This window comes from Macrobrachium nipponense, chromosome 30 (genome assembly GCF_015104395.2).
Source record: "Macrobrachium nipponense isolate FS-2020 chromosome 30, ASM1510439v2, whole genome shotgun sequence".
Classification (NCBI taxonomy): domain Eukaryota; kingdom Metazoa; phylum Arthropoda; class Malacostraca; order Decapoda; family Palaemonidae; genus Macrobrachium; species Macrobrachium nipponense.
In genome coordinates, this window is record NC_087218.1 from 22,936,371 (window position 1) to 22,951,370 (window position 15,000).

The 15,000-nt window shown below is 33.9% G+C and overlaps 1 long non-coding RNA gene across 1 annotated transcript in view; it reads left to right on the forward strand.

Annotated features, from left to right (window-relative positions):
* Nucleotides 1-13,581, forward strand: part of LOC135202374 (uncharacterized) — a 34,025-nt gene extending 20,444 nt beyond the window's left edge. Inside the window, exon 2 of the long non-coding RNA XR_010311724.1 lies at nt 9,931-13,581. This is a non-coding gene — a long non-coding RNA (uncharacterized LOC135202374). The remainder of the gene's footprint in view (nt 1-9,930) is intronic.
* The last annotated feature ends 1,419 nt before the right edge of the window (nt 13,582-15,000 follow it).

Genomic DNA, 15,000 nt, shown 5'->3' on the forward strand with positions numbered 1-15,000 from the left:
CATATATAAATGCAATATATATTTTGGATTGATATATATATATATATATATATATATAATATATATATATATATATATATATATATATATATATATATATATTATATAATTCATAGATTATACATATATACATTATACATAAATTTCTTTGTATTTGTCACAGCATTAACTGTTAAATTAAAAAACATTTCAGTGATGCATTCGGATGAATACAATTTGATATGTATATATATATATATATATATATATATATATATATATATATATATATATATATATATACACACATATATTACTGGTAACGGTATGGGGAAATCACGTTAAGTTCGGCGGACGAAGTACGCTCGCCGATTTTCGGCTAACCGTCTCTTGCCCAGAAATCGGATTATTGCTGAATACTTTCATTCCTTCCTTCAGTTGTTTATTTTGAATCATAACAACATTCTCGTGCAGGGACAGAAAATGAAATTGATATTCTTCATTTTCATGTCTCACCTCTTTCCGCACACAGACAATACTGTGCATTACATCCGACGCAATCCTAGCTAATGCGTATGAAGAATTAACGTCTAGCAATCAAGCTCAAACGCAAAGGATCATTCTAACTTTACTATGAATACCCTAGTAATCATAGCGAATATCTACAAAAATTAATATAAAGCTTAAAAGCAAAGAATTATTATAATCTTACTATAAACACTAACAGTACTTTATACATGGGGCTTATTTCTGTAAATGGAACGTTGTTCCTCTATGTAGCTTATTTCTGTAAATGGAAGGTTGTTTGTCTATGTAGCTTATTTCTGCAAGTGGAAGGTTGTCTATGTAGCTCATTTCTGCAAATGGAAGGTTGTCTAAGTAGCTTATTTCTGCAAATGGAAGGTTGTCTATGTAGTCTATTTCTGCAAATGGAAGGTTGTCTATGTAGTCTATTTCTGCAAATGAAGGTTGTCTATGTAGTCTATTTCTGCTAATGGAAGGTTGTCTATGTAGTCTATTTCTGCAAATGGAAGGTTGTCTATGTAGTCTCTTTCTGCTAATGGAAGGTTGTCTATGTAGTCTATTTCTGCAAATGGAAAGTTGTCTATGTAGTCTATTTCTGCAAATGGAAGGTTGTCTATGTAGTCTTTTTCTGCAAATGGAAGGTTGTCTATGTAGTTTATTTCTGCAAATGGAAGGTTGTCTATGTAGTTTATTTCTGCAAATGGAAGGTTGTCTATGTAGTCTATTTCTGCAAATGGAAGGTTGTCTATGTAGTCTATTTCTGCAAATGGAAGGTTGTCTATGTAGTCTATTTCTGCAAATGGAAGGTTGTCTATGTAGTCTATTTCTGCAAATGGAAGGTTGTTTAAGTAGTCTATTTCTGCAAATGGAAGGTTGTTTAAGTAGTCTATTTCTGCAAATGGAAGGTTGTCTATGTAGTTTATTTCTGCAAATGGAAGGTTGTCTATGTAGTCTATTTCTGCAAATGGAAGGTTGTCTATGTAGTCTATTTCTGCAAATGGAAGGTTGTCTATGTAGCTTATTCCTGCAAATGGAAGGTTTTTTTTGTCTAATGTAGTTTATTTCTGCAAATGGAAAGGTTGGTTTAAGTAGCTATTTCTGCAAATGGAAGGTTGGTTTTAAGTAGTCTATTTCTGCAAATGGAAGCTTGTTTAAGTAGTCTTATTTTCGCAAAAATGGAAGGTTGTCTATGTATTTATTTTCTGCAAATGGAAGGTTTTTTGTAAGTCTATTTCCCTATTTCTCAAATGGAAGGTTGTTTTTAATTATTTGTCTATTTCTGCAAATGGAAGGTTGTTTTAAGTAGTCTATTTCTGCAAATGGAAGGTTGTCTAAGTATTTATTTCTGCAAATGGAAGGTGGTTTTAAGTAGTCTATTTCTGCAAATGGAAGGGTTGTTCTATGTAAGTCTTAAATTTCTGGCAAATTTTTGGAAGGTTGGTAAAGTAGTCCTATTTTCTGCAAATTTAGGTTGTTTAACGTATTTATTTTCCGCAAATGGAAGGTTGTTTTAAGTAGTCTATTTCTGCAATGGAAGGTTGTTTAAGTAGTTCTATTTCTGCAAATTGGAAGGTTTGTTTAAGTAAGTCTTTTAATTTTCTGCAAAATGGAAGGTTGTTTAGTAGTCTATTTTCTTTTTTGCAATGGAAGGTTTGTTTTAAGTATCTATTTCTGCAAATGGAAGGTTGTCTTGTAGTTTATTTCCTGCAAATGGAAAGGTTGTTTAAGTATTTTTCTGCAAATGGAAGGTTTGTTTAAGTAGTCCTATTTCTGCAAATGGAAGGTTGTTCTTAATTTGTAGTATTTCTGCAAATTGGAAGGTTGTTTAAGTAGTCCTATTTCTGCAAATGGAGGTTGTTTAATTATTCCTATTTCTGCAAATGGAGGTTGTCTATTTGTCTTTAATTTCGCAAATGGAGGTTTTTAAGTAAGTCTAGTTTCTGCAAATGGAAGGTTGTATATGTAGTTTCTGCAAATGGAAGGTTGTCTATGTAGCTTATTTCTGCAAAAGAAGGTTTGTCTAATGTAGTTTATTTCTGTAAATGGAGTGGTTTCTATGTAGTCTATTTCTGCAAATGAACGGTTTGTCTATGTACCTTATTTCTGCAAATGGAAGTTGTCATGTAGCGTTTATTTTTGCAAATGAAGGTTGGTCTATGTAGTTTATTTCTGCAAAAGAAGGTTTTCTATGTAGCTTATTTGCTACAAAGGAAAGGTTGTCTATGTAGGCTTATTTCACAAATGGAAGTTTTCTAGTAGCTTATTTCTGCAAATGGAAGGGTGTCTCCTGTAGTTTATGGTCTGTGAATGGAAGGGTTGTCTATGTCTCGATTTCTGCAAATTAAAGGTTGTCTACTTATTTCTGCAAATGAAGTGTGTCTATGTAGCTTATTTCTACAAATGGAAGGTTGTCTATGTATCTTATTTGCTACATAGAATTTGTCTAAGTAATTTTATTTCTGAAATGGAGAGGTTGTTCTATGTAGTTTCTTTCTGCAAAAGGAATGTTGTCTATGTAACATCTATTTCTGCCCAAATGGAAGGTTGTCTGAGAAGTTTATTTCTGCAAATGAAAAAAAAAAGGTTTGTCCTATGTAGCTTATCTGCAATGAAGTTGTCTATGTAGTTATTTCTGCAAATTGAAGGTGTCTATGTAGTCTATTTCTGAAATGAAGGTTCTATGTAGCCTATTTCTGCAAATGAATTTTCTATGTAGCTCATTTTCTGCAATGGAAGATAGCTTATTCCTGCAAATGGAAGGTTGTCTATGAGCTTATTTCTGCAATGAAGGTTGTTTCTATGTAGTCTATTTCTACAAATGGAAGGTTGTCTATTGTAGTCTATTTCCTGCAAATGGATAAGGTTGTCTATGTTAGTCTATTTCTGCAAATGGAAAGGTTGTCTATGTATCTATTTCTGCAAATGGAAAGGTTGTCTAATTGTAGCCTATTTCTGCAAATGGAAAGGTTGTCTATGTAGCCTATTTCTGCAAATTTGGAAGAATACTTAAGCTTTATTTCCTGCAAATGGAAGGTTTCTATGTACTTATTTCGGCAATGGAAGGTTTGTCCTATTAGTCTATTTCTTCAAATGGAAGGTTGTCTATTAGTCTATTTTCTGCAAATGGAAGGTTTGTCTATGTTAGTCTTTTCTGCAAAGGAAGGTTGTCCTTAATGTAGTCTATTTCTTCAAATGAAGGTTGTCTATGTAGTCGATTTCTCAATGGAAGGTTGTCTATGTAGTCTTTTCTGCAAATTGGAAGGTTTTCTATGTAGCTATTTTCTGCAAATGGAAGTTTCCTAGGTAGTTCTTTTCTGAAATGGAAGGTTGTCAATGTAAGTCTATTTCTCAATGGAAGGTTGTCTATGTAGTCCTTTTCTGCAAATGGAAGCTTTCCTATGTACTTATTCCTGCAATGGAAGGTTGTCTATGTAGTCCTTATTTCTCAAATGGAAGGTTGTCTATGTAGTCCTTATTTCTGCAAAGGAAAATTTGTTATGTAGTCTTTTTCTGCAAATGGAAGGTTGTCTATGTAGTCTATTTTCTGCAAATGGAAGGTTGTCTATGTATCTATTTCTGCAAATGGAAAGGTTTGGCTTGTAAGCTTATTTATACAAATGGAAAGTTGCAAAACCTTAAAAAGATATATAAAGGAAGTAGGAATTAGTCCTCTCAATTTTCCCTCTTATGGATAACGAGATGGAAAGGGCTACTTTAAAATTTTGCGATCATGCATATTCCCTACTTTTGTTATGGAATAATTTATGGCCGAATTAATTCACATCCGATGGCTAAAGCTCTGCTGGAATCAATGAAAGTGTTTGGCCTTCTCAGTTCGGAACCCTGAATAAATTAAACTTGGTCTGATATATAGTATTCAGTATCCTAGTATCAGTAGGTTTGATAAGGCTACACTTTATCTTATAATTATTTACGTAAATAATTTAGGCGAAATACATGGAGAGTGTCAACATCTAAAGAACAGTCACTTCTATCCACGTAAAAGAAAAAATATAGATGCCCTGATTTTTGTAATATTCTATTTAAAAATTTCAATTATGGCAGTTTAATGCTTTCCACAAGAGTTATGTGCTGAAACAGTCTTCCCAAGGCTTTGCACATTTGTCCCAGGAGTCACATTCAGCCTAGTGACCTTTAAATTCAAAATAAGACTATCATATGGTGTTACGTAGATCGTCCGCGGTCAGGTCGGGCATATCGCCCCCTAGTTTAGGTTACGTAAGGATAGGTTCGACTAGGACCTACAGTATAATGAAGACTATGAAGAATAAATTTAAAAAGAATTTCTATAGGAATTATATGAAACTTTCTAAAATACAGTTAAGACTGGATGACTAGCGTCATCAAGAACATTTCACAAGACTAAAATAGGCATCTATACCTCCTAGATCTATATTAGACTATAGTAACATCACGGCACAAGTCATTTCGAAATATCATTGTGAACTGTAATGATCTAGGGAGAAATATTAATTCGCAATTAAAAAGATAGACAGCTGACACCCATAAATGAAAGCCATTGCTTCAACCTAGTTCAAACAGTTTTCAAAGATTAGTTGACACTGATTTATTTCTCTATAAAAGCGTCTACTTTGAACGACACATCGACTTATCAGCCAAGTTATTAAAGCTATTTATGGCTACGCTGCCATTTTAGATGTCATACATGTTTAGATAAATCACTTGAACGGAATGATAAGCGTGATGGACAGGTTATTTTCACAAGTACGTTGGGAACTTATGGAAACTCCTGTTAACTGCAAGATATTTAGCAAATATTCGTGTAGGCCATAACATGGGGTCTTTGTTACTTTACGGAGTCTGTTTCTTATCGGAAAGCTAGACCCACAAAGGGTACCTTCAAAATCTCTTTTTTGCAACTAATTAATAGTTTCCTTCGACATGATTCCCTACAGACCCCTTCAGGGAATCTCTGGGGAATCAGAAAAGATTTGGCAAGGATATCGTATTCCTTGAAACATTCAAGTATTTTTCAAGTGTCAGAAACAGTCAGTATTTCAAACATCGGAAAAATACTATAGGTTCGCTATGAATGAGTTTACAACACTATAAGTAATTGTGGCATTTCAGTAATAGGGACATGCCCGTTCTTTTATTGCGGAATTAATTCTAGCTTTAGTAGACGAACCTTTTTCAGTCTTACTAAATCGGTCTATCTTTTCAATTAATGTGTATTGTTTCGCCGTCCTTCCTGTTACCAGTGGGTTCTTACAGAATTCACCCATTTAATAAATCTTGATATCATTCCGATAAAATCAATAATAACTATGCAAGTACTTGGTCCAACAATATTCCATTGAAATTTTGAAGTAAATCTTCATATTCCAAAGTCATTGTGAACCTAATATTCACTCCCTGATTGAATGGGATAAGCTCTACTCGCTAAATATTCAAAATAAAAACATCTTGCGGGAAGATTCAAATATAAATTGTATGGTTTTTCATTTCGATTTCTTTGGTAAGTCGAATTTCTTGGTTAATTTCAAATCTAAATCAGTTGAGAGAGAGAGAGAGAGAGAGAGAGAGAGAGAGAGAGAGAGAGAGAGAGAGAGAGAGAGAGAGGAATCAATATTGCAGTGAAGAAGTCGACGTGATTATCTTTATTGTTGGGTTCTATTGATGTTTATTGAACGCTCCTTCCGCAAGGCGATTAGGCTGACGAAGTCTTAGGGAGAGGAGAGGAGATAAGTGAAGAAAAATGTCCGTAAACATCAATTTTGCAAAAGTATTCGTAATCATTTTGACCAAAAATGAAAAGTAAACAGCTGACAGCAGAGTAAAAGGAAGCATATCACAAACCTAATTTGTACAACGATAATAAAAATACTTTGGCAAGATGCAGATTAAATAATTAATTAACCTTGAATTTATATAGTAAACTGTACAAATGGAAAATAATAATAGACCAACGCTGACATTAAGGCATGCTTCATTATTCTAAACCTTCTCGAATAACAAACTTTAGCGACACTAGTAGATTTGGTCAGCACTTGGATAGGTAACTTCTAATGAAAGCCAGGAACCAAAACACCAATGTTTACACTTTCGCAACGGAGAGAGAGAGAGAGAGAGAGGAGAGAGAGAGAGAGAGAGAGAGAGAGAATATTTCTTCCAACAATACGATTAGCAACACTAGTTTAGGTCAGCGCTTGGATAGGTAACCTCCAATCAAAGCAGCCGCTAAACTTGCAACAGAGAGAGAGAGAGAGAGAGAGAGAGAGAGAGAGAGAAATTTTTTTTTTCCTTTAGTCATGGGGTAGTTTAGCAGCTTCTGACTAAGAGCACCGAAGACAGTTCCGATAACCAAGAGGCCAAGGTAGGCGTGCCCCAAATGGCATTGCCTCGTTCAGATCACGAATGCCCCTTAAACCATCAGCCGAGGGCTCTAAATTCGTTAGATTTATTTCATTTTCCTAAGCGACTGACCCCTTTCAAGCCCAAGGTGCATTCATGAAAAGAAGAAAAAATTCCCAAGGAATATCTGTATCGGGGAAAAAAAAAGCGTTGCGTTTGCATGGAAAAAAAAAGAGAAATGGGAAAAAAAGAGAGAAAAAGGAAAGAAAGAAAGAAGCCCTCAGGGACAGTATAAGTAAGGAGAATAAAGCGTTGTATTTGCATGGGATCAGTTGTACCCTGATTCGGAATGGAATCTTCACTGTATATTTTAGTTTCGGGGCATTAGGGAAGCCAAAGGGAGGTCCCATCAGCGTAATGGGTGGCCTGTGCGCCGGGTTCAGGTTGGCCTGTAAAAAGCATCGATTATTTTGTTCAACCTTCGGGTTCTTTACGCAGTCAATACACGCACACATATACATACACACATATACATATATACATAAATATAAACACACACACACACACACACATATATATATATGGGCTTGAAAGGGGTCAGTCGCTTAGGAAAATGAAATAAATCTAACGAATTTAGAGCCTTTATTTTTATAGTTTATGGTTTGACGATATTATTTTAATGGAAGCTTCTCTCAACTTCAGAACTGTATCTTTGTAAATCTTGAAAGAGTCCTTTGAGGCACATTTTACTTAAAAGCAAGTTGGCCCACTTTACTTGCAAGTACAGGGCATCGTATGTTATGATATATATATATATATATTATATATATATATATATATATATATATATATATATTATATATATATATATATATATTTATCATAACATACGATGTCCTGAATCTGTACGTATATCTTCTTATTATCCTCGGGTAGGATTTAAGGAGTAATAAATGGAAAAAGATGCACACAGCATTTGTATATTAATTAAAATTCCAATATATATATATATTATACTAATAAATTAATAGTAAATATATATTAATATAATATATATATATATATAATATATATATATATATATAACATACGGATGTCCTGAACTGTACGATATCTTATTATTATCCTCGGGTAGTATTTAAGGAGTAATAAAGGGAAAAAGATGCACACAACATTTGATTTGTATATTAATTAAAATTCCAAAAGAGTATAATAAAAATAATTCTACATAATAATAATATAACATATCAAAAAGTAAAAAAAAAATTCTCCAAAAAAAACTGTATTGACTTTAATCTGAAATTTGTTTTTTTCTTTTTTGAAAACAAACACGACGGTATGCCTTGATCGTGGATGACATATATCTTTAAGAACCATTGGATGTATTCTAAACTTTCAGTACTATTGGCAATGTGCAAGTTTCAACTGTTCCATGTTACTTGGTATGATTAGAACAAGAAAGACAATTCATTCAGGGGCTCCTTGATTAACATACAATTTTGCTTTACTGTACTTGCAAGTAAAGTGGGCCAACTTGCTTTTAAGTAAAATGTGCCTCAAGGGACTCTTCAAGATTTACAAAGATACAGTTCTGAAGTTGAGAGAAGCTTCCATTAAAATAATATCGTCAAACCATAAACTATAGATATAAAATAAAACAACGAAAGATAAATGCTCTCAGGCATTTCAAAATTATCACAGCAAGAACGACTATCACATATATTGACACGAATAAATTTCTTGCATAAATTTCCCGCCCACTGCATCACGTAAATAACTCAGACACTGAAGACGCATAAATTAACACTGCCAACACGAAAGCCTCAGCGAAATTAAGACCTCTTTATTTAGAGCATGAGAGTCTCCGAAAATGGCGGCCCCATTTGACACGGAAGGCGAATTGCAGACGCGTCATCGCCCGAGGTAGGAAGCATAACATTACGGACGTTTCCATTGAATAATACATATTCAATAATTCATGGGCCGCGCCTGAATTCTCTCTCTCTCTCTCCTGCTCAAATGATATCTAATGCATTAGTTAATCCGGAGGTATATCGCATTAACATCTCATGGTATGCTGATTAATGCAGGCGGTAATTGTCATTTAAATGAGGTAACTTGCCCCGCCATTACGTTGCCGATTATTGTCAGCATATGGATGGCGACTCCCGTTCTCCTGTGACAGTTTTGTACCTCAGCTCTGAGAGTTTATGTCCGTCGCGTAAAGGGAATTAGAATTGCTACTGATTTAGCGAGACCACTGATATTAATCTAATAATATGCATAAATGAACCTCTACTCATTTTCCCTCTCGACAGAACAATTCTTTCATAAGTTTTAATGACCCTATACGCAATAACAAATAACGACGTATATTTTTTTAATGAAATACACCTGTAACTAAAGGATGAAAAAGCAGAAGGTAAAAAGATGAATAATTAAATGCCTGTAACGTATAGCGAGCTTTTTTAAATACCCAAACCTTACAATTCAAAACATGGTCGGGGACACATTACACCTGTGAAAATAACTCTTATCATGACCGAACAATTAAGCAGCCAAGACACCAAAGAATGAATAATGAAGAAATAAATACACAAATAAAAAATAAAAAAGTCTAATACAAGAGAATGATTTCAAAGGCAATAATAAACAGGAAATATTACATATGCCTCAGATTAATCATGAGATTCAGTACAGGAACATTACGAAGGTAAGTGATAAACTTACGTAAAACGTATGATAATTAAACTTACGTTTAATTAGTATGCTATGCTTAGTGCTGAATATGAGCCGAACGGAGGAAACGAGAATTCCAAATTAAACTAAGATAATGACATTGTATTTCCTGTCCCATTAAAAAGTACAAAAACGACAAATCTGAGTTTATTAGGGATTTACTTGAAAAATTACGATATACCCGACAACAAAAGCAAAGTTGCCTTCAGTCCTTAGTTGCTGTAAAGAAGGTCATGTAATTCATTACTGTTTAGGAGAGTAATTTTCTTCTTTTCGTAATTTTTAAGCTATTAGTAGGTCCTAATAAATACTCTACATATATCTATTCATAACATGTTTGTTGGTTTTCAGATCCAGTCGACTGACGCCCGTCACCTTCACGGCTTCAGTGGGCATAACATACCAGGAATTGACAACATCCCAATTTGACTCATCACTGAACCTTTACTGATCGGATTGAAAAGTTTCTTCTCAGCGTAAGACTGAAGTCCTTGCGAGAGGGAAATGAGGAACGTTAAAAGGGCTTCCTTCCTTTTTATAAAATCTACTTGTTTGACTGACGATTGTTATCTTGAGACGGTTCTGTCTGTCCCCTGAGATGGCATCATCGACTTCAGCGAAATGAAAATATCTACATTTACGAATTAGTAATTTGGCAAAAGGATAGCTCATTGCTGATAAATTTACCTAATGGGAACATTTACTTGTTATGAGAAATGCTTCAAAATATTGCAAACACATTGATTTGTCAGGAAAATGTCTATTTTTTCAGTACACCACAACCTGCTACATATTCCCATTAAACTGTACAGCGCGATTCTAGTATAATTGGATTTAAAGTAGTCCTGTGCAACGATTTTTCTCTGTGGGCGCTAATCAAAAGCCCATATATGAGCGAATTCCATAAACATTAATATTGGCTACTTGATGTATGATTTGGTGGCAAGATGCTTAGAGATCCAGAAAAACTTGTTCCAGAAACACTGCTCGCGAAATAAAGCAGTTGTGTACAAAGCCTTCGAAAAATTCTGAAAGTTCTGTGTTGTATTATATATTTCAGCTGAGTGCTTCGAATATGTTTCCCTAATGGACAATTATTCATAGTGATGATCTGTGCTGAAGACTGCAGTTCTTCCTCTGTGATTATTCTAGGAAGATCTTTAGAATGACAGAAATAGAAAAAGTACTTTTTTCACTAAAAATGATTGGATCTTTCCTAGATAGTGACCCCTGAAGGGTTTTAACTCGGTATGTATCCACCTTTGCGGCGTGTTTAGTACAAGCCCGTTGGGGATGACCGTAAAAACATGAACAAAAGACTGTAAATGACCCAAAAGAATATTGGTCTCAGATAATGACCCCAGAACTTTGCTGGGGGTCACGATCAAAGAAAGATCCAAATGATTTTCAAGGACAGTTTTGTACTACTCTGTTACCAACTTGAGTGATGGTTTGAAAAGAACTATGTTGATATACAATCGTATCATTTAGACGTAAAGAAAATAATTTTGTAATAGAATTTCGGTTACAAATTCCATATCAATGAGGCTGTGATAGATTAAAAGACTTCTTTTGCCATCCTGTGTATAGTACAATTACTGCACTCTCCTGAATGATTACATGTAAGCAATAATTTTACCCATATAATATATTCCGAGCCACCCATTTACGTACGTATATTTAAATTTGCTATTTTCTCTATTAAATCTTTGGTTAGGCATTTTGAATCATAATGCAAACACTGACAATAATGAACAGCAAACACATTTTAAGAAATCAATGCTAATGCGAAACAGCCAAAATGTCATGGGTATTTTATTCAAGTTTGCTTATATTTTCTCTGTTTTATATTTTGTGATGTTTTATTTAATTACAATGCAAGTATCTATAATAATGAACAGCAAAAATAAAAAAAACTATTTAAAAAAATCAATGCTAGAAACCAAAATATTATAGATATTTATGGAAGTCTGGACATTACCGGCATTTCAAAGCCCATTTAGATTCCTCGCAGAAAACTCAGCAATACTTGCATTTTTATTATTTCTGTTCGGTTAAAAACTCATACCAGCAATACGAATATAAATCGCCGTAATCTTCTCCATGAATTTCACGATTTATACAGCATTCGATGACAACCAAAAATGCAACGTCAATTTGGCGGTTTGATCAATCACTCATCATTGCTTGTGAAAGGTGCCCATAATGCAATACTTGGTCAGTAATGACCAAATATTGCATTATGGGAACCTTTCGAAAGCAGTGATGACTGATCGATCTAATTGCCAAACTGACGTTGCATTTTTTGTGGCCACCGAATCCTGTACAAATCGTGCAATTCATGAAGAAGACTATGGCGACTAATATTCGTGTTACTGGTACGAGTTTTTTTTTTCAGAACAGAAAAAATGAAAATACATACATTGCTTACTTATCTGCGAAGAATCTAAATAGTCTCTGAAATACCGTTAATGTGCAGTCTTTCGTAATGACATTTTGGATGGTTCGTTTCTGGCACTGATTTTCAATATATATGTTTGCTGTTTATTATCATGAATCCCTACAATATACTTCAAAATGCAAAACAAAAGAATAATACAGAACATAATAACAAACGTACTGCCTTTGACGTTAGGGCTTCATTTATCATTCTTTTACGGAATATCTTGAAAAACCTTTCTCTGAAAATTTTGCTAAACCATGAAGTTAGGGTGGCATTGAAAAAAGTGATTACTTACATGTAAAAAATATTTTTTAAATAATTATCCTTTTGCAAATATCTGTTCTTTTAAAGCATCCATATTTTGAAAGCACCTACTTTTTGAAATCAAGTACATGTGTTCGTCATTAATGATAAAAAAGTATGTCTATCATAAATGTTTTTTTTACTTTTTTTTGAGTGTGTAAAGTTTTAAACTAAACTGATTGACATCAAAGAAATGTTGGCTTTGATGTACATGACAAATCTTGAAGAAAGTATTGTTTTCAAACCAACATGTTAATGTAATTTTTTTTCTGATTTCGCTCATATATGTAGATGTTTGTAGAGAAGCCGACTGGCCTACTTCCCGAATTATCGCCTTGCAATGTGCATTATCATGTGCTTTTATATTTCATTACTGTCTTGTAATCTTGCTCTTTCCCTAAGTTGCTAAGGCAGGATACACAATTATACGTAAATGTAGTGATATGACTTAGCCAATGCTGCCTTTGAATACGAGAAAATCATCAGATAGTAGGAGAGTGGGGGGAGGGGGTTAGGAGAGGTTGCGTGGATGGGCGCGGAAGTGTTTTTATGAAGCGATGATTCTTCTAAAGTGTACCAAACTGTAAAGAATAAAACTCTTTTGATCTGTTCATTGATCATTTTTTCGGAATAATCTTGATTTGTATCTTGTGAGGGAAAAACTAAACCTTTTTAATTTCTTAATGACAAGATGTCTCGTCTTCCATCTAAGTATAAACAATCATGACATTTTATTTACATTATTTTGAAAAAATAATCTTGAGTATTTTCGACGCAAATTATTTTGATCTTTTCGCTCGCTTTGTATGTAAAAAAAAGCTTATCTGGTCAAGTTTAATTTGTGAACGAAAAGCAACAAGCATTCAGTAGTGTCCTTTCTAAATAGAACAGTTTATCGCTATGAACCCGACCAGGAAAAAACCGAAGAGCGAATATTACAGCATCTTGCAAGCACGGTACTTCTGCCGTTCCTGAGCCGCCTAGCATCTCCGAGACAATATCTCTCTAATCATGGAAAAGAAGAAGAAGAACCTAAACCATCCTAAGAGCATTGTTTTACCTAACCTCCCCTTTGTTCGCTCACCACTGGACCTGAAAGAATGGGCAGAAAATGAATCTTTTAACGGACGCATAGCTTTTGTACAACTCTCTCGTATCATTATCAGATGTAATGGTGATCCGCTGCATAGGTTTGAATTGGTTGTAGAATTTTGTTAGTTTCTCTTGTCTGCTTTTGTAATAAATAAAAAATGTTTCGTTACTTGTCATTTCCCTTTCCATGCAAAACGCATGCAGCTCCTTCACCGTAGTTACATTTTCTCCTGTTTCTAAATACGACAAGAGACTATGAATAGAAGATACAATAGAAAGTTTCAGTTCAACCCTTATAGTAATAATGACCTGAAAACGATTGCTTTTAACAAACTCATGTTAGAAAAAATTAGTGACACCGAACAGACATACAATTATGATTCATGTATATTTCATCCCGGTGTTGATTTATTTTAAATTAAAACTAAATTGATTTACTAAACCAAATATGCGCTGGACTGCTAAACCATGACTGGCGTAAAAATTAAATAACATTTTTCTCTGTATAACCTTCAACGGCTGATCAGTGAATGAGAATACCACGTGTTGCTAAGTATAGAAACGACTCATTTCTAAACAGAAATTTATGAAATGATACTCTATGTCTTGTAGAAAAAAACTGTCCACTTTCCCCTTCAAGAAATGTAAACGGAAGTAAATTACAGTGCAAAGTATAATTCGAGAGTGATATAATTAACTTCCTGACGTTTAGCAAAGAACATGATATCATAAAATCGAATTCAATATATAATATATATATATATATATATATATATAAATATATATATATATATTATATATATATAATATAGTATATATATATATTATATATACACACCACTCAAATATAGGAGTATGAACGGTTGCATTCAACAGCCAAAGTATAGGCATATTATTGCTGACGTTTCAAGGACTGGCCTCATTATCAAAGCTGTAAAAATATATACAAATACATTAAAACATTACAAAAGATTCGGACTTAAAAAAAATATGCTAAAAACAAACAGAAAACAATTCATTTAAAATGCCAGGAGAAAGGCATTACCACCCAAGTGGAAAGAAATGATACGAGTGACAAGGAGAAACGTTAAAAGTCCAGGGTAAACTTATGCTAAGAAAAGAGGGGTGGAGACAGTTTGGTTGTTTAACATCGGAACCACCTGTTTTAAACAAAGTGACTCGAGAATTGCCAGCTGCCGAGGTGAAGCACTCTGACCACACAGCTATCACGATAGCTGTGTGGTCAGGTCGCTTCACTGTACTGTCGGCCAAAAAACTGGTGGCAGAGTTTCATAATTTTTCGTTCACCTGCCTGACGCACGATTCATGCCTTATTTATCGATTTTTCTTTCCAAAAATGGAAGAAATCATATGTAATGATGTTAAAAACAGTCACTGATATCTTTAGAACATTATGTTATGTTACTGTGTAAAACTATTTTCCATATAGCAAAATTGACGTGAACGAAACGAAGTGATAAAAAACGTCATATCAAAACCATAAATATACATTACCAAATAGTTAGGAGACACCTATCACTAGTAGTATCGCATAAACATAGTCCTTAAATTATCATTTCAAT